At 40.1% G+C, this 21,598-nt stretch overlaps 1 protein-coding gene across 16 annotated transcripts in view; it reads right to left on the bottom strand.

The window, feature by feature from the left end:
• The window catches only part of APBB2 (amyloid beta precursor protein binding family B member 2), a 381,239-nt gene that overhangs the window by 264,383 nt on the left and 95,258 nt on the right, over window positions 1–21,598 (bottom strand). For 15 of the 16 annotated variants that reach the window (XM_043572792.1, XM_043572780.1, XM_043572783.1 and 12 more), the window contains exon 3: window positions 1,542–1,647. The exons of the other annotated variant lie outside the window; for it this stretch is intronic. The gene's annotated coding sequence lies outside the window, so the exon portion shown is untranslated. The remainder of the gene's footprint in view (window positions 1–1,541; window positions 1,648–21,598) is intronic. 16 annotated transcript variants of the gene reach the window in all.

Here is a 21,598-nt window from a genome sequence, read left to right as displayed (position 1 = left end):
CTACTACCGATACAATACAAATGATCTCTGTTCCATAGAAAAGAAAACCCCAAAGGTTAGTTAATATCCCTATAAAACATTAGCCAATTGTGCATCTAACCCAGTCATCTTATTCTAAGATTCTTTTTAAAAGCCTTCACAATGGGTCATATAAGCCTCTGTTGCTCAAACGCTCCTTAAATTGGCTTTATCATTTCACTGGCTCCCCTTTTAATTAATAAAATGAATAAACATTTTTTTTTCAAATAAATAAAGTGCTATCATTTTTTTAAGTGCCACGGACAACAGTATTTCACTACAGCCAATATTTCACTGTAACATTAAAAAATGTTTTTGGAGAAAATTCTCAAAGTCCTTCCTTTCAGTGAATTTATACTGACAGCTCTTGCAAGTTACATGCATGGTGCGTGTGTGCTGTGCATGTGCGTAATAGTTTTTCAGTACAAATACCTTATTTAACCCCAAAAAGGCTTCATAATTACCCTTACCTTATAATTATTATATAATAATACACAGTTTAATCACAAGTAAATTTATAATGCATACAATATAACAATAATTAATACTTCTATGGAACTTCTAAAGGAGAGGTCTTTTCTGCCTTTTTTTTAGACACATTTTAACTAGCTCATGTGTACTGTCAGAAATGCAGAGGAGCCATAAGACACAAGGCGTACAAAGTTTAGGACACTACCTAGTACTTAAATGGACAAATGGTTCCTATTGTTGATATGGTTTCTGGAACATGCCGGAAAAAGGATGTGTGTGTGTGTGTGTGTGTGTGTGTGTGTGTGTGTACATGCATGTGCTTTGTTTTGCTTACAGTCTTATGGGCCATTCATACTTCCACACAAATTCTACAATAAAGCAGATTGACTTTATTATCTTCAAGGCCCATTTTACTTGTTCAAAAAGATCAGGGAATAAAACAGAACTTTAGAGCCCCAAGCAATTTTGTCTAAAAGAGAGCAAAACCATTCACACAGTGTCTCAATTAGAATATCTTAGAGTACCTCCAGAAAGCTAGAAAACAATAAAACTGATTGGCACGTCAATTCTACCGAGACCAAGTCTTGAACAAGTGATTACGCATTTTGTTTTCCTTTCTAGACAAGAAAAGAACCAAATGGATTTCATTCTTATTCTAAAAACTCTGAACCAAAGAGCCTATCTAAAAGTCTAAAACACTTGAAGCTCAGAAAACAGGACTCACTTTTCTGGCACACAGTATTCTAAAGCTTTACCTTTAAAGTTTAATTTGTCTACTGCACATCTGATAAAAGGTTTATTGCAACCTTGAGGACTCAGTTTATGAAACCCAAAAGATTTGGCAAAATGCAGAAAGTCATCCTAATCTCTTGGAAGTTTTTTTTTTTTTTTCCAAAGGTCTCTTGAGTCCCTTTCCATGTTTCAAATCTGCAAGAGCATATAAAACTTACAAAGCCAAGAAAGAAAGTTGAAAAGCCACAGACCCACAGTTAACTTCCTGAGAGGCATATAGCAAGAATTTTTTTAAAACAGCAAGTTAGAAAATTACTTACTTTTTTCCCAGGTCTTTGGTACAAAGCTCAAAAGGCAAGTTCCCTTTTCCCACAAAGTCTTGTTAATTCATAGCAATCACGCAATGAGGTCAAGCAGCCCAAATATCTAAAAATTGCGCAGAGACAAAAAGTTAAAATTCAAAGTCAGATTAGAAATTAAGAATCAAGATACATATTGCTATTCAGAGTCTCTCTGCATAATTACAATACAGATTTCACTGGAATATCTAAATGATAAGCTGTGTTAGCTACTTTTCTTTCAGAACAATACTAACAAGGCCTAAATCAAGATGGTATTTTGATCTGTCATCCTATTAAGGACACTAAAGGAGGATCCAGCAAGTATTCTTGGCAATCATTCATGGTAAAAATGTCCTTCTCGGGGAGTCATAAAAAAATAACTAAGGGAGGATCTGGGCTTCTAATTATACTGTGACTTGGGAGGGAAGGTCTTCCGAAATCACACTTGCCCTGCTCCACCTTCCAAAGATGAGCTCATCTCACAAGCACAGAAGTGGCTGTGAATAGAAAAGAACAGCAACAACCTAAAGAAAATCGTCAACAACTTGTAAACATCCTTCTCATGGAATCATTTAAGCACACTTTGCTTTTGCAGGTGGGAATGAGAAAGTGAGTTGTGTGAACTTTTTTCTCATCAAACAGAAAATCCAAAAATTCTGTACGGTCATATCCTCATTTGAAAGATAAGTTACTTCCCAACAATCTCACAAGTGAATACATTGGTAATAACTCATAAGATTCAAACGTCTGGGTAGGTAAAACAGATGCCGCGGGGAAACCATAACTGAAAGTCAGCACTCCTCTCTCCAGGTTCTCCCATTATCTAGGCCTTATGCTAGATGTAATTCTAAGCACGATGAATTCATTTAAAAGCCACGAGAGATTGAGAAATAGGTCAATTAGACGGAGCAAGGAAGCACTGCTACAGTAGGCAGTCATAACTGAAAAGCAGACAGAATCCCACAAACATCAATAGGCATCTTTTATTATTATTATTACTACCATTGTTACTGCCAACACTTACACAGTGTTCACTCGTATGCCAGATTGTTCTCGTAAGCGTTTTACGTGTATTAACTCTATTAGTGATAGAGACGAGAGGAATATCCTCTAGACATCACTGTGTCACTACTCAGTACACTCAGTTCTGCTATAACATTTGTGTTTATTCCAAGATGGCTATGTTAAGGAACAATTTGAGCATAACTCAAATGTCACATTTGTTTATGCATGATTTCATTGCAGGAAACCCTAGGTAATAGCGTAAGATTGCATCCATGCAGAACACAGTTGCAAAAAGATACACAGAATGCACAAAGCCCATGCCTCTAACATCAACGAGCGATCCCAGTTTCCACCCGTGTGTTACGAGCCACAGCCATCCACACATGTTGCCCCAACTTCCCTTCCAATTTGAGGTAACCCTCCTTCCACCATTTCAAGTAACTCACAACCTGCAACCGTGCCAAGGCCCCAGTCTGCAAGAAAACATCAGGATTTTGTCAAGGTAAAGTGTCATAATTGACTATATTATTTATTTCTTAGCCACCTAACATGTGTAAAGTTGTGCTATAATTCTTATTCAGTTCCTATCTTATTTTTTTAATGTGTCACTGATAAAGGTTTTTGAGTGTTGTGTCCCTGACCCGATTTTTCCCAGAAGTGCAGTGTGTTTTACTGTAGGCTTTTGCATAACATGGTGGTTTTAAGAAACACCTGTATCTTGTTTTAGCAGAACTCAGGATACCATAACTGATGTTTATAAAGATGCTTGTGATTTGAACCAGAGGGGGTAAATGGTGATTTTCATATTTTTTTCATTATGTTAAAGAGGACAGCAATATATGTAATACAATTTTAGAAAGATTCTCATTTATAATGTTTATAATTTTCAAGTGTAGACGCTTAGTTTAAGGTAAATGAAAACTTTATGAGAAGTTCCCTAATGGTGTTAGATAAATAAGGTCCTACCACACCATTTAGGACAGATCAAGATGATAGAGTTATAAAGATAGATCCTTGCAGGCAAGAGGGCTTACCTGTAATTACCGGAAATGACAAACTGAACTGAATTAGTTTTCATTCCTTGAAACCAATAAATTGAAAAAAGACTCTGAATTTATCCTTAAAAAAGTCCAAGATAAACAAAAAATGTATGTGTATGTACAAGTAAGTTTTTCTATGACAAGTAATATTATTTTAAGGAACTGTAAAAATATAAATACCCAACAAAGGGTAAACAGTTTTTTTTCTAAATCTGTAAAACATTTAATAAAATGCGAAAATGTTTTTAAGCAGTGTTCATTGGAAATGCAGACTATAAAACAATATGTTCAATACAGCCCCAATTTTGTCTAAAAGTATCTATAGGCTAGAAAAAAAGAAGGGAAAAAAGTCAACATCTGTATAGCTGCTAATTAAAGATAATAATATTAGGACAGAATACTTTTTAGTTTCTTTGCATTTTCTTGTGGTACTCAAATTTTTCACAATAACCACATCTACTTTTACAGTCACAAATAACAAGATACTATATAAAAACAGAACGAAGGGGGCACCTGGGTGGCTCAACTGGTTAAGTATCCGACTCTTGAGGTCATGGTCTTACGATTCCTGAGTTCCATCCCTGCATTGGGCTTTGCTCGGACAGTGCAGAGCCTGCTTAGGATTCCCTCTCTCTCTGCCCTCCCCCTGCAACCCACCCTCCGTACATGTGCATACTCTCTCTTCCTAAATAAACTTAAAAATTTTTTCTTAGGGGCGCCTGGGTGGCACAGTCGGTTAAGCGTCCGACTTCAGCCAGGTCATGATCTCGCGGTCTGTGAGTTCAAGCCCCGTGTCAGGCTCTGGGCTGATGGCTCAGAGCCTGGAGCCTGTTTCCGATTCTGTGTCTCCCTCTCTCCCTGCCCCTCCCCCGTTCATGCTCTGTCTCTTTCTGTCCCAAAAATAAATAAACGTTGAAAAAAAAAATTTTTTTTTTAAAAAAAATTTTTTTCTTAAAAAAAAAGTTAAAAAAAAATAGAACTAAGGCATTTGATGGGAAAAACCTCTTTTTATTACCACTGTAAGTTCACATGTGAATCTAGCCAATAAGGCCAGCCCAAGAACACAGACACCAGAAGCTTCCTTCACAAGCATTAACAGATCCAGTCTCATGACTGTACCCTTGAAAGTATTTTCTATCTCACAATTCAAGGCACACACAGTCCCAACAGGGACGTTCAAAGTATATAAATCTATTACAGAGGCCAAAATATAATTTGCTTTTACTGGCTAAAACTGTTATGGATTAGTAAAATCCAGATGAAAGGAGATTTTTAATTATGTAATTGTATACAAGCTATCTTAATGTCTGAAAGAAATTTCATTCTGAATGAAGAAATTGTGTTCTGGATAAAGCTCCTTTCAAACAAGATCAAGATTAAAGAAATACAAGGGGCAATGGATTTGGGCGTAGGAATAAATGCTCCACTTGGGGGAGTTTTAAATAGAAAGTAAGAAGAGAGAGAGATTAATCTTCATGACTTCCAAAAGGACTCAGCTATATTAAAATCTTCCCAATAACAATGAAACTTGACTTTGAAAACTGTCCATTTGCCAAAAATGGTGGGGCGCCTGGGTGGCTCAGTCGGTTAAGTGTCCGACTTCAGCTCAGGTCATGATCTCACGGTCTGTGAGTTCGAGCCCTGTGTTGGGCTCTGTGCTGACAGCTCAGAGCCTGGAGCCTGCTTCAGATTCTGTGTCTCCCTCACTCTCTGCCCCTCCCCTGCTCACACTCTGTCTCTACCAAAAAATGAATAAACATTTAAAAAAAAAAAAAAAGGTGACTCCTTAGTCCTGAGTGCACTGACTTTGATCTCATACACTGACATCACAAAACAACTGAATGGTGAGGGTACTCAGGGGTCAGAGGACAATTTGGTACAATCTGGCCACAACACACCTGAGTTTACTCACCTATGCCTGGCTAGCAGCACATTTAAATAATGTGTTCCTTTTCATTTTCAGTTTAACCTTCCTGGTGTACTGTCCACCCAGTCACTATTTAGAGCAATTGCTTTAATAGGATGCTCCATTGTCAAGAACGTAGGGAGAATGAAAAGTCAGTGGTTGTAGATGTGTGGGTGTGGTTCTGTTTCATAAAATAACAAAGCACCTGTCGTATTCAGTGTACCCATTTGAATAATAACCATATTCCTGCTGGACAAAGTATACATGTAGTAGTCTCTGTATTTTTGTTTTGTTTTTTCACTTCCAAACACGCAGACTTTGATGAAAACCAAACAAAAACAAAACCCTTATGTTTCAAATTTGCTTTTGTATTTTTAAGCATTTTCATAGGTTCCCTATCAAACGGAAACAAATGCTACTGGCTTCATGTTTTGTTTTTAAGAATAGAAAAGGCAAAAGAACATTTTCATTTTGCTATTATGTATAAAAAGAGATCACAGAGGACTATGAGTTCCAAAAAATCAGTCAATTCAAGATACCCCTCAGAGGCTCTATCACTTTATCAAATGCATGCTGATTACTTTGAAAAGTACCGGAAATTCTTGGCTTCTGAGTTCTCACAAGTCGCCGCCTAAAATGCTGCACATATGCACCTTCAACAATTTGCAACCAGGTATTATTTTTTGCAGCTGAATATTATAATCAGAAGGTCAGATATTATATTCAGTTGTGAGGATTCAAAATGAAAAGGATAAATTTTCATTTTTAAAGGACGTGCTGAAATACATCCATCCACACATACCACACACTGACCCTGAAAATACAGAGCACTTAGGAACTCTCAGGATGGAAACTCTATTTGTTAAATCGCTCTAAGAATGAGCACATGGATAGCTCAGGGGAACACACTCCCTTGGCATTATCGGATATTAAAAAAGGGCAACCAATTTTCAGAGTCTACCTGGAAAACAAGCAGGGATTATATCCTGGGGCTCTCTAGTCACTCCCTGGGCAGAATTCCAATGTAATTTAAATTGGTCTTTGGCACATTCTCACTTCCTTGTTTGCCTCACTGTGTCACCTCTGGTCCAAAGCCCAAAGACCTTCACTTTCGATGGCCTCCTCCTCTCAACTGGTTCTTTCCTTCCAACTTGTTAACAACCCGTGGCTCCATGGGAATATTTTAGCAGAAGATGGAGGATGGGAGAGCTTAAACAAATGATTGTTGACGTTTAACTCTGTCTAGAAAATATCCATTTTTAAAGAAAGCGTGAGCACCCAAATCTTCACTTCTAAATACCTTAGTTCATTCCAGAAATAGCTGGGACCAGCCCTGGGGCAAGGAAAGTAGAAAAATTGCCTAAAACATCTTACTATGCAAGAAACCAAGGAGATGCTCAAATATTAACACAGGCCTGACAAAAGGACACAGGAGCTGTCTCAAAGGGCCAAATGTGGCACAGTTTGAACAACAATGACAACAAAAAAGAATGATATGGATGAGTTAGAACACACTGCATAAAAAAAGGAACCATAAATTCATAGAAATTCATGAAATAAGGGATAGCAGGAAGCTCTTCTTTACAAAGAATGCCAGCTAATAAAACACCAAAGAAACAGCAGAAACAGAAAATCCCACTTTGCAACTACCCAGGCAGTAATTGATTCAGTCAAGGATCATTAATGGATGCTAAAACCATTAGGGCAAGGGTTTTGTGGGTCAGGATACTCACAGCCTCTGAGTATCAACCCACAGATTACTTATCATTTAAGTATGGGAAAAGGTGTCTTTATAATAGAGAATTCTGGCAGACCACTTTACCCAAGTGATGGCTGGCATAATCAATTATAGGACAACTGAATGTCATTGTTTGTCAAATGATAATCACTACGTCATATTTCTGTCAAAATGCTTAATCTGTATCTAGTCACACAGTAACAATCAAATCCAGATTGTGGTACGTTCCAAAAGACAACTGTCTTGAAATCTCCCAAGATACCAGTGCCATGAATGGTAAAAACAAACAAAAACAGGGTGACTGCTCTAGATGAAAGGAAACTAAAGATATAAAATTCAATGAATGATTGTTGATGAATCTTGGATGAGGAAAGGAATAGTTATAAATGACATTATTTATTGAAATAACTGGGGAAAGTTAAATAATAAGTACTCGTATATTATCTATGTATCAGATAATATTTCTTGGTGATAATGGTATAATGGGTTATGTGGAAGACTATTCTTATGCTTGGTAGGTACCTATTAAAGTATTTAGAACTAAAAGATCATGATCTCTACAACTAACTCAAATGGTTCAGCAAAACTTATTTATTTACTTATTTATTTATTGCTCAGCAAAAATTACTTAAAGTGTGTGTGTGCGTGTGTGTGTGCGTGCATGTATAGACAGACAGACACAAAGACAGAGATAAAGCAAATTTGGCAAAATGTTAGCATTTTATATGGCAGGCATAAAAACCAGTAACCATGATCACTTGTAGGCTATCTGTATTCTGTACAACGAGAGATCATAAAGGAGTTCATGGCTGAAAGGAAAATGACACAGACAGGAATACAGTCCACTGGTGTTACAGCATTTAGTCTTTCAAAAAAACTTTTTCCAATTCATTTCTCTTCTGTAGCAATTAACTAATGGTCATTAGTTGGGAGCAAGAAGATTTAAAAAAAAAAAAAGAAACTCAAGGAAGAGGATGACAAAGGGCAAAAATTAGCCACAGAGAAGTTCAGTTCTCCTCCACTCATTCTGAAGAAGACGAAAGTCTCAAGGTTTAAAAATTGTGCCTTGTTTCCTATCCTGGTGAGAAACCCCCTGTGGGCGTGGCCATTTCCACTGAGCCAGAAAGAGTCCTTCTACAAGCTTACTGACCAAACACCCTAAGCAGGGAAGGCCGAGCACCTGATGTCATCCCAGCCCTGGTCAAGCCCAGAACACGGTGTGTCTGAGCAACAGTCCAGGGAAGCAAACATGCATTCCAGAACCATAGCTCTCAGCAGCTGCCTCCAGTTTAATGGGTTTGAAACAGAATTCTCCCCACCAAACTTGATCCCTTGTTTCTATGACCCCTTTTCTCAGTCGAGCCAGTCTCCAAATCGCAGCTTCGTCTTTCACTTTGGTTCCCATGGCCCATCCTTCAAACCCACTCTTCCTCGTTCACACCCTCGAGGCCACGTTGGCCACAGTCTCATATTTCAGGCAGAAACGGCCTCTCTTTCCTCTGTTCTTCCTCAATATTTCTATCTCCTGCACTCACTTGGCGCTTTTTTAATTGCTTTGTCATACAGTGTCAATTCTACACGCACTGTAGGTAAGTGCTCTGCTATGTTATCTCATTTAAAAATCACTGTAAGCCTGTGGAATAATTTATATTATTTTATCCCAACTTTACAGAAGAAATGGGTGTTCAGTTGAGACCATGTGTCCAAGGTCACAGAATTGTAACACTGACATTCAGGTCTTCTAGCTCTACCCTAATACCTAGGTGCTTCCTATTGTTAGTTACAGCTTTAAACACTGTCCCCATGGCCTTAAATCAAGCATGGGATCCTTGAAGGAAGAGAGCATTTCTGTGCTCTCTCTAGAGTCTAGCAATACTCATAACTCATGTTCACTGATTTACATTTCAAGACTCAGATCAGAAAGCATTTTTCTTTGTGACTTCTATTCCTGCAAAACCAACCACTCAATCCTCCGTGCTCTCTATATGCTCCTACTGTGGCAAGGCACACCTTAACTTTCCGTGACGGCTGAGGGTACACATGGTACACAGTAGGCACTTAATGTTCATGGAATGAAATGTTTATGCAGGAGGCAGTTGGGTTTCTCAACAGGGTTGCTATGCCTTGTTAAACCAAAAAAAAAAATTGACCTCATTTTTATCTTTATCACATACTGAGGAGGAAAATTATTTTAGGAAAGCATGGCAAAGGGGAAATGAAGATGAACGGAGAGCACAGGTCTTGGCTCTTTGTGCCATATCCACTCAGCTTGCTGCCCTGGATATACTACGTTCTAGAGCTTCTAAATTTTAACGTATATGTAACATTATTTCAAAACAAATTATGATTCAGTATGTCTGGGGTAGAGCCCAAGATTCCACATTTCTAACAAGCTCCCAAGCGATGTTGATGCTGCTGAAATCCACGGGCCACACTTCTGAGTAGCAAAAGGTTCTAGACAGTTGTAATGAAAGTCTGCCCACTTAGAGAGATGTAACAGATTGAAATAGCGAGACGTAAGATTCAGAGTGTTAATGCTAGTTATCTCTGGGCTTCTCCTTTCCACTTTTCTATAATTTCTACGAATTTTATCATGATTCTTGCTGATGGAAATAAAATTTTCAATACTATATATACAATTGCACTTAAAAACTGTACATTTGGACATTTCTCTGCACGGCTACATCTTCATTTCAAGCAACAAATATGCTTAAAAGGACTAGACTTGGGAGCGAACAGGTTGTGAATTTAGCAATTCCCTATCTACTCGTTTTAACACGTAGATTAACATAACACCGCAATTATCCTTAACAGTCACCACCACAAGCATTGTTTTTCTCAGGTTCCTTTCCCTTAAAAGAAAGAGAAAGAATCCATTCAGTTGGAAGACAATAAAAGGCAAGCCAAATTAAGGACAGAAGGAAAAACAAGCATGCACTACATACTGAATCCCTTCCAAGTGGGTCAATGGAACTGCATCTAAGTCCAAATGGGGGAAATGAGGTTCTCCCAGGAGAGGCAGGGTGGACTGGCTTCCACTACAAGGCTAAACGCAATCAATTAAAGCAGCACTCACCATCCATGCACCTGCAAGTGAGGTGGAAAGAAATGAGGCCCAGAGGAGCCCCACTTCCAAAGTGTAACAGGGAGACGTCATTAGGAAAAAAGCAATCAGAGGGGGCCCGTTGGCAGGAAAACTTTCCTCAATACCCACTTCCTTCTCCTTCACAGGAGTTCCAGTGGTTGCCAGGTTGCACAGTGAGAGTCATAGAAGCTGTAGCCCTGGCAGGTGGGCGTTTTCACACCCACCCCGATACCTGCAGCAATTCTAGACACCTGCTCAGCCACTGGTGTCTATCACTCGGAGTGGCCGAAGACCAAGGAGGAGGCCAAGCGCCCCATGGCAGAACCAGGCATCCCTGGTTAAAGTAGCACACTTCTGAGGCTCTGCATCCTCTACTTTCCAAATCTCTTCCAGCTTCCACGTAAGAGTTTCCCACCACAAGCGTCAGGTATTCGTAGCACAATCCCACTCACAGTCCTAAACAACTTTTGCCTTCAAGAAATATTGTGAAACTCACTGTGAAATTATCCACAGGGACTGGAACTGAGTGTCCCAAAGGCTTATCTATACAACGGAACCAAAAATCACTTCTGCATGTCTACACAGAACCATTTTAAGGATGTCATTTCACATCTGTGAAGTTTCGACATTGGGCTCAACCAAAAACAACACATCACTGTAGCTCTACTGAATTCTGTGAGTCTAGTGCTGGTCTACTCAAGGCAAGGAGGTATATGCTGAGTTATTTAAAAATGTGACCACTTGAGATTTTAAAACTAACATCAAAGTCATCATCTTGATGGGGGGGGGGCAGAATCTGAATCTATCTGGACTTACATTTGTTTATGGATAGTCAGTATTGTTTTTATTTTGAACTACACTGGTGATAGATGGGGTGGGTGTAGGGAAAAGCACCATAATCTCAATGCTCCAAAGCCTAAAAGTCTTAATGTCTTAGTTGGAATTTTAGATTTAAAGACACTTAAGAAGCATGATAATCAAAAGAAAAATAATGCAAAACATGGTCTTTTACTTGGAATCTGGTTTAAAAAAATTTTTTTTCATGCTAAAAGACTTGGGGGACAAATTTGGGAAATCTGACTATGGACTGACATTAAATGATATTTGGGGACAAATGTTAATTTTATTGGGTGTCACAATGGTATTGTGTTCACATAAAGCAGCTTCCTTATTTCTTGGAGATGCATGCTAAAGCATTTTGGGGAAAATGTCGTAATGTCTGTAATTTATTTTTAAATGGCTCAGCAAAAGATAAGAAAATTTCTACAGATGAAGTACACATGGAAGAATGTCAATAATTACTGAATTAAAAAAAATTTTTTTAACATTTATTCATTTTTGAGAGACAGAGACAGAGCATGAGTGGTGAGGGGCAGAGAGAGAGGGAGACACAGAATCCAAAGCAGGATCCAGACTCTGAGCTGTCAGCACAGAGCTCGATGTGGGGCTTGAACCCATCAACCGTGAGATCACGACCTGAGCCGAAGTCGGACACTTAACCGACTGAGCCACCCAGGCACCCCAGTAATTACTGAATTTAGATGGAGGTTCTATGAATGTTAACTGTAGTATTCATTCTACTTTTTTTCTATATTTGAAAACTTTTAAGACTTGAAATGTATATCAGTCAGAAATATTTATGATCTTGCGGCATCTGGCTGGCTTAGCTACAGGAGTGTGTGACTCTTGATCTCGGGGTCATGAGTTCGAACACCACGCTGGGTGCAGAGATTACTTAAATAAATAATACTTAAAAAAGAAAGAAAAACAAAAATATTTATGACGTTACAGTTCTATCTCCCTTGTCCTATTATTGTCTTACTACCGTAGACGACGGTCTATCTAAAACAGTAAATAATTTTCTTTCCTCTAGAAGATATTTTCTCATGCCTTCCCACTCTCTGTACCTTTGTGTATTATATTGTCTCAACCTGGCATTTTCTGTCTCTGGTCATGGTGCCACTGGTTAGAGGAGACCTAATCTCAAATGCTGCCTTCTCTAGGAAAACTTTCCTAACCACTACCCACCGCCTCACCAACACACACAACTCTATGCATCTCCCTTTTCTTTCTTTCTTTTTTTTTTTTAAGTTTATTTATTTTGAGGGAGAGAAAGAGAACAGGGGAGGGGCAGCGAGAGAGTGAGAGAATCCCAAGTAGGCTCTGCTCTGCACTGACAATGAGCACGAACACACCAACCCTGAGATCATGACCTGAGCCAAGATCGAGAGTCAGACGCTTAACTGACTGAGCCACCCAGGCGCCCCTCTGCATCTCCCTTTTCTGACTCCTTATCCCACTCACCACGATCCATCCTGCACAGTAAAACTTAAAGCCAACATTTACCGACAGCTGCCCATGTGTGAGGCCCTGCTCTACACACTCTCCTGCGTTCTTCCATTTACTGGTTTTATTCCTACCCCAGGTAGGCAGCACCTGCTCTTACCCTCTTCTCCCAGGTGAGGAAACAGACTGCGAGGCTGGGTGACTTCCCCAAGTCACAAGGTTAGTCAATGGCAGTGCCAGGCTTCATTGGAGCATAGCCCCACCTGCTTCCAAACTCTCAAGCGCTAAAGCGCGCGTCAGTTGCACAGCAGCCGGATCCTTCCCTCCTATGCTCTAACGGCATAAGGGTGGGCAGGGCACCTTACATGTTTAGTCACTCCACAGACATACATGTGGAAAAGCCACTATTACCAGAAACAGCTACTCTGTGTGAGGGGATAAGGCAGTGAGTAAAAAGGGACAGTTCTTGACCCAGGTAAAATCTATGAGAATCTGAACAAACTATGCACTTCAATTTCATCACTATTGGTGGATTAATTGTAACAAATATACTATATTAATGTAAGATATTAATAATGGGGGAATGGGGGAGAGAGTAGAGAACCGTGTACTATCTTCTCAATTTTTCTATAAAACTAAAAATGTTCTAAAAGAAATAAAGTCTATTTTTAGGGCGCCTGGGTGGTTCGGTCAGCTGCGCGTCTGACTTGGGCTCAGGTCATGGTCTCACAGTTCGTGAGTTCGAACCCCGTGTCAGGCTCTGTGCTGACAGTCAGCTCAGAGCCTGGAGCCTCCAGATTCTGCACCTCCCTCTCTCTCTGCCCCTCCCCTACTTGCATTCAGCCTCTCTAAAATAAATAAACATTAAAAATAAAATAAAATAAAAGTCTATTTTTAAAAGGAAAAAAGACTGTGACTGTGAGGTTGATTTTCTTGACTGGCTCTTAAACTACCTCTTACACAAATTCCAAAGAGTGGTCCAGTCATCATTAGCAAAGGGAGTGGCGCTGAAAAACACACATGGGCCCTCTTTGGGGAGTGAATTAGAACTAGGATCTCTGACTAAATGTGTAGTGTACACTTTTTAAACCTAATCTCAGGGGCGCCTGGGTGGCGCAGTCGGTTAAGCGTCCGACTTCAGCCAGGTCATGATCTCGCGGTCCGTGAGTTCGAGCCCCGCGTCAGGCTCTGGGCTGATGGCTCAGAGCCTGGAGCCTGTTTCCGATTCTGTGTCTCCCTCTCTCTCTGCCCCTCCCCCGTTCATGCTGTGTCTCTCTCTGTCCCAAAAATAAATAAACGTTGAAAAAAAAATTTTTTTTTTAAAAAGTCAGAGTCCTAACTCCCAAGTTCTATATTACCATCTCAAATTTAGAACCTTAGGCATCAGCGCCTTAACATACTCAACCAAACCAAGCCTGGTTCTTCCCTAACAACGGGAACTCAGCCTTTCTCTGTCCAAGGACCTCTCCCCACTGTAACGATGACTCTCTTCACCGCATTTATGAGATTTTCTAGACTCCCACATATAAAGACCTTCCTATGCAGAGCTAGCGTAATAAGTCACCATGAGTAACAATAACTCTGTTAGATCACGCTCCTGGAAAACTGCAGCAGACCATCACAGACATGTAAATGTTTGACAGACACCATTTGATAATATTAACCACAACAGTAAGTAACAGCATTAACAGTATTTTACTTTTTGCAGTGCATTTTGTAATTTAGTCTCCTAAAAGTACTGTCATATGGGTGGTAAAGGGATCACCATTTCATAGATGAGGACAATCGAAGCTTATAATTGAAGTCAGAACTCATTCAAATCCACCACTGCTGATTTGTTCCACTCGGGATCCTTCAAGGCCTGGCTCAGGGCCAGCTGTGTTTTTGCTCTCTCCAGCCAGAGAGACAGGAGCTCTCCTACCTTGTAATTTTCCACAATACTCCCCTCATCTCTGGAGGCAGTCTCTCTTTCTCTGCAGGCCATGCATCTGTTCACGCATCCAATCTCCCCGCAGAATTATATAAACCAACTCAGGACTAGGGCACTGCCTCACTCATGCTTACCACCCCCAAATGTTAACACAATGCCTCACACAGTGGGTGCTCCCCAAATCCAATGGCCCACGACCAAACATGAATGAGTCTCTGCTGTAAAGCTTACCCATGGGCAAAAAGCCATGAAACAAAAACATACTCTGTTCTGGTTCTTGACAACCAATGAGAAGTTCAGGATGATTTTTTTCCTTGGCCGTAAAGCAAAATAAATTATATTTATGTTTTACAACATGGCTGATAACCATAAACAGAAAACAGAGTTTTGTTTTCCCCACAAGTCCTCAACTGGGCTTCCAATTTAGGACCTAGAATATTTATTCAGGAACGTGCCATAGGTCTCAGTTTTCATCCAGATTTCAGAAAAGGGGAAGAGGAGAAGTCATTTCACCATCTATATAGCTTGAGTTCCTATTACAGGAAATAACACCTAAAACTGGCTTGTGCGTATCTGTCTTCCGATAGACTTGTTGGCCATATTGGCCATTTTGTTATTAGAATCTTTGATTCTCAGAACCTAAATCAAATGAGAAGGCAAGTATTTTTATAAGATCAAATTGTTAAAAAAAATTCTTCTCTGCCCCCTGGCATGAAATAAAAAGCCCCTGACTTCGCACAGAGAGTGACTAATTCAGAGTTAACTGTTCCTGCCTGAAAGGAAACCCAAGGCTTTCCAGTGCACCAGGACATCACAGAAGTTGCTGAAAGAAGCAGTTTACTGAATGGTACTTCTGTGTCTTCAAAGTTTTAATATGTCCAACGGTAGAAAACTAAAACCATCTGGATCAAAGAGGCTAAAATTCAATGCTTGCTTTGTTTGTTTTCAACCAGAATAACCAAAATTGAATATAGCTCACAAGGGTTTTGAGTTTCTGCCTCAGTATTTTTCCTTCTGTGTCCAACTATAAAAGAGACTTTTAAAGAATAAAATGTTTAATACTACCATCAGTAACACATGTGCTTTGAATTTTTATCAGGACTGAAAGAATTATGCAAACCCTTCCCAAATCCAATGGCATATACTGTAGACCCAAACACCACAGAAATAGTTAGAAGTGTCCTCAAACTTCAGTTAATGAATTGCTTCTCTGCCCTCCTCAGAGAAGTGATCACAGAATACCAGAGGGGGCTTAGGAATGTGTATGTGTGTGTGTACACATTTGCATGCTCATCTGTGGTGTGTCTGGGTGGGGTTAGGGTCGGGGAGGGCAAGTGGGAGAGAGCTGGAACTCATGAAAAGCATCTTAGGTGTCTCCCAAAACCTAAGATTCCACTCCTTCCTTTGTTTTCCACTCCTTTTTTTGCTCCAGGATGTCGACCCATTTAACAGCATCTTCCCTTACCCTCTGGCTCCTGGTTGGGTTTGCCCAATGGAGAGGTACCCACAGAAGAGCAGAAGGAAGAATGATTCCCTCCCTGCAGGGTCCGTTCAGGTCACAGGTGCTGTCAGGTGGCCCACTACACAGAGCTCTCTGTCACCCTATAATTGCCCCCCCTTCTCCTGCTCAGGCCCCGAGTGGGAGGAGTTTGGCTATTATCCCCAGGGCACTATACTATCTCCTATGTATTCCCCTACACCTGCCCAAGCACATCTGAATGTGCCACCTGTTTCCCACTGGGACCTAGACTGGTATGGAGGCCTAAAACCTTTGAATACTCACCTAACAAGACAGTGGCCTGTAATTACCACTGCTCTCCTCCTGCTTTTATGACAGCTTTACATAAATTATGTCAAAGAGTCATCACTCTACAATATTTCAGGACCTTTTAAAGCTAATTGTTTGGCTGCTGTTTTGGTACTGACATGGTTTTTGTTTTTAAATCCCCAAATTGTATCATGAGCAATAAACTACACAGTAGAGGAGATATACTTGAAGCTTAAGTGATTCCTTTTTTCAGCCCTATTGAGGTATAGCTGACACATAAAATTGTAAGATATTTGAAGTGTACATCGTGGGGATTTGGTATATGTATTCATAGTGAAAGGATTCCCCGCATCTAGTTAATCACCACATTTCATCACCTGACATTTATTTATTTGACCATAGATCCTCATACCTTATTCATCTTATAGCTGAAAGTTTGTACCCTTTTACCAATCTCTCCCTATCTTCCTCACCCCCTACTCCCAGCAACCACTTTTCCACTCACTGTTCCTGAGTTTCACTTTTTAAAAAAGACAGATTCTATATAGGGCACAAAAGCAAAAATGAACTATTGGGACCTCATCAAAAGAAAAAGCTTCTGCACAGCAAAGGAAACAATCACCAAACTAAAAGGCAACCAACAGGAATGGGAGAAGATATTCGCAAACGACATATCAGATAAAGGGTTAGTATCCAAAATCTATAAAGAACTTCTCAAACTCAACACTCAAAAAACAAATAATCCAGTGAAGAAATGGGCAAAAGACATGAATAGACACTTCTCCAAGGAAGACATCCAGATGCCAACCAACACATGAAAAAATGCTCAACTTCACTCATCATCAGGGAAATACAAATCAAAACCACAATGAGATACCACCTTACACCTGTCAGAATGGCTAACATGAACAACTCAGGCAACAACAGATGTTGGCGAGGATGTGGAGAAAGAGGATCTCTTTTGCATTGTTGGTGGCAAGGCAAGGTGGTGCAGCCACTCTGGAAAACAGTATGGAGGTTCCTCAAAAAACTAAAAACAGAACTACCCTACGACCCAGCAATTGCACTACTAGGCATTTATCCACGACATATAGGTGTGCTGTTTCAAAGGGACACATGCACCCCCATGTTTATAGCAGCACTATCAACAATAGCCAAAGTATGGAAAGAGCCCAAATGTGCATCGATGGATGAACGGATAAAGAAGACGTGGTATATATATACAATGGAGTATTACTCGGCAATCAAAAAGAATGAAATCTTGCCATTTGCAACTATGTGGATGGAACTAGAGGGTATTCTGCTAAGTGAAATTAGTCAGAGAAAGACAAATACCATATGCCTTTACTCATATGAGGACTTTAAGAGACAAAACAGATGAACATAAGGGAAGGGAAACAAAAATAATATAACAACAGGGAGGGGGACAAAACATAAGAGACTCTTAAATATGGAGAACAGAGGGTTACCAGAGGAGTTGTGGGAGGGGGGATGGGCTAGATGGGTACGGAGCATTAAGGAATCTACTCCTGAAATCATTGTTGCACTATATGCTAACTAATTTGGATGTAAATTTAAAAAAATAAAATTTAAATAAACAAACAGATTCTATATAAGTGATACTACGTAGTATATGTGCTTCTCTGTTGGACTTATTTCACTAAGCATCATGCCTTCAAGGTCTATCCATGTTGCAAATGACAGGATTTCCTTCTTTCTCATGGCTGAATAATATCCCATTGCATATAGAGAGACCACCTCTTCTTCATCCATTCATCCATCAACACTTAGGTTGTTCCCATTTCTTGATTACCATGTATAATGCCACAATCAATACTGCAGTGCACCTATCTCTTCAAGATCTTTCCTTTAGATATATACCCAAGAGGTGAGGTTACTGGATCATATGGTGGCATTTCTATTTCTAATTTTTTGAGGAATCTCCATAGTGTGGTCCCTAGGGGCTGCATCAATTTACGTTCCCACAAACAGTGCATAAGGGCTCTCTTTTCTCCACTCCCTGGCCAGCATTTATTATCTTTGTCTTTTTGATAACAGGTGTGATATCTCATTGTGGTTTCGATTTGCATTTCCCTGATGATGCGTGACGTTGAGTATCTTTTCATGTACCTATTGGCCATCTGTATGTCCTCTTTGGGAAAACATCTATCCAGTTCCTCTGTCCATTTTTCAGTTGGATTGTTTGGTTTGAGGGCTATTGATTTAGAGGAGCTCTTTATATACTTTGGACATTAACCCGTATCAGATACATGATTTGAAAATATTTTCTCCCTTTCAGTAGGTTGCCTCTTCATTTTGTTGACGGTTCTCTTTTGCTGGGCAGAAGCTTTTTAGTTTGATGTGGTCCCACTTGTTTAAGTGATCCTTTCAAAAACATAAGTCAGATCAAGTTAGGTCTCTGCTCAAAACCCTGTCATCTCTCTTAGAATTGAGTATTTTCAGTCCTCATTCTGCCCTGCAGCACCCTTCGTACCCTACCCCTCCCTCCAACCCCGTTTTGTTTGTTTGTTTGTTTTTTGCTTCACTCTTCCTTTGTTCACTCTGCTCCAGCCCTAAGGGCAGCTTTGCTGTTTCTTGAACATGCCAAGTCTGCTCCCAGCTGAGGGCCTTTGCCCTTACAGTTCCCTCCACCTAGAATGCCACCTCCTGGGTCTTCATGTCACCACATGTCACTGATTCCTGCTCACCTATAACTGCCCCACAGGGCTTTGCCCATCACCATCTCTAGAGCAGCCCTCTCTTGCCTCCAGCTCTCTCTCTCTCTCCCTCTCTTTGATTCATCTTCCTTGTGCTTATTACCCAGATCTAATACATATTATTTGCTCATGGTCCATCTCCTCCTATGAGAAAGCATGGTCCCAGAGAGGGGGACCCTGTCTGTTAGGATTACTGCTCCTGCTGCCTGCCTTGAACAGGGGGTGACACACAGTCAGCACTCAGTGTATACATGTTGACTAAATGAGTGATTTGGCCAGGAAAAGAAAATTTTTAACTGCCAGTCTGCTTTCTTACTGACTGCAGTAAGATGTCCAGTGGCCACCTTTCAAAGATACTACAGAAGGGATTCTGAATAAATGAAAAGATGAGTTTATGGAATAACCTGCCATCCTATGTGAGGTTTTCCACCCTGCACAGCAAAACCCACTGAGTACACAGTAGACAATAAAAAATACGAATAAATTGAAACTGTTTAAACCAGGGCAACAAAGATTTTCTACAAAGGACCACACAGTAAATAACTTACACTTTGCAGGCCACAGAATCTCTGTCACAATCACTCAGCTCTGCTGTCACAGCATGCTAGCAGCTGGACACTGTACATAAATGAATAAGCACAGCTGTGTTCTGATAGCACTTTAATCATGGACAATGAAAGAGGAATTTTGTATAATTTTCAGGTATCACAAAATATTATTCTTAATTTCTTTTTCATTTAAACATGTGAAAACTCTTCTAGGCTCATGAGCCATGTCAAAGCAGGCAGCAGGCCCCCGAGCTGTATGTAGTTTGCTGATCCCTCATTGAAAACATTCTTGAGGGAGGCTTTCTTCTACCGATAAAAAACATTCTGAACCATGAATCTGTCGGATATTCTACAATTAATTAAGCATAGAACAACCACATTTGTTAAAGAATAATAAGCTGGATAAACAGTTGGGTGAATAAACATTACTAATTCACTCTTCTAGGACTGTTCTTCTACCCAGATTTTAGTCATCTTTAGGCACAAGCTATGTTAGCCTTTTTTTCCTCAACTAAGTGTTTTCATATTCCATCCTAGTACAGAAATCTCATCTGGCTTCTTCTTTTATAGTAAGGGGAACTGTAACAAAACCTTAGGATAAAAAGAAGAGGGTGGTTTCCTGGGCTTTGGGGCAAGGCAGAGTCTATGTAATGTTTTATGACAAAGTGCATAATGTGTTGCTTACACTCTGCTTTCAAATACTTTCAAACACACCCTGTTGTGTGGGCCCTGGAATGAGAACTATTTGGATTGCAGGTGTTGCTACAATTTAGGGTCATCTGTCCTCACGAGCCACAAATTTGCTGAAAAGGCCAGGCCGGAAGATGGCATGACTAAAACATGTTATTTCAACACCTGAAACTAATAACACTGTATGTTAACTGGAATTAAAATAAAAACTTAAACACACACACACACACACACACACACACACACACACACAACATAGTCAATTAAAAGTTTTTAAAGAGAGGCACCTGGGTGGCTCAGTTGGCAAAGCATCCGACTTTGGCTCAGATAATGATCTCACAGCTCATGGGTTCGAGCCCCGCATTGGCTCTGTGCTAACAGCTCAGAGCCTGGAGCCTGCTTTGGATTCTGTGTCTTCCTCTTTCTCTGCCCCTCCCCCACTCATGCTCTGTCTTCTTCAAAAATAAATAAACATTTTTTTTAAGTTTTTAAAGAGATTAAAAAAATAATAAAAAGATTAAAAACAGGGGCACCTGGGTGGCTCAGTCAGTTAAACGGCAGACTCGTGATTTCAGCTCAAGTCATAATCTCATGGTTGGTGAGTTCGAGCCCTGCATCTGGCTCCACACTGACAGAGAGGAGTCTGTTTGAGATTCCAAGATCATGACCTGCACCGAAATCAAGAGTCAGACGCTCAATCGACTGAGCCACCCAGGCGTCCCTGACGCAGAGGATTTTAAATTTCACTCAATTATCTCAACAGTCTCATCTCTTATGTAATAGCAACATATGACAATACGGAATTTGAAGAAGCACTCTTCACGCTATCACTTAGAAGAGTCAACCAAACACAGGAAGGCGGTGTAGTTTTAACATCAAACATGTCTATCTGACCCTAGATACACAGTAGAGAACAGGTACACTTCACTTCAAATCTCCAGGTATTTTAAATATCCTGATGTTGGGTGTCCCAGAAACCTGATCAAGACAGAATTCAAAAAGAAAGTTCTCAACATTTAGCACCCCTCATCTTCTCCAAGCCTAGGAGACGTGGCACAAAACCAAAACTCATTATCACCTAATTAATTACAGACCCCACCTGCCCTGTTTGAAAACACATCTACTGAAACGCGACGCGAAAAATCGTAAGGTTCTTTGAAAGACCTCTAGTGCTCTGCTTCTTGAAGCATTTGTTTTCCAACTCATACTGTAAGTAACACAGCCCACAGATTTACTGTGAAAACCAGGATTAAATTAAGCTTCAGTTAAATTCCAAGCTGCCAGGGACAGTCTCCCGAGAAAGCAGACGTGGCTTGAAACCCC

This window comes from Prionailurus bengalensis, chromosome B1 (genome assembly GCF_016509475.1).
Source record: "Prionailurus bengalensis isolate Pbe53 chromosome B1, Fcat_Pben_1.1_paternal_pri, whole genome shotgun sequence".
Lineage (NCBI taxonomy): Eukaryota > Metazoa > Chordata > Mammalia > Carnivora > Felidae > Prionailurus > Prionailurus bengalensis.
The sequence above is the reverse complement of the archived record's forward strand: the minus strand, read 5'-3'. Positions and strand labels throughout refer to the sequence as shown.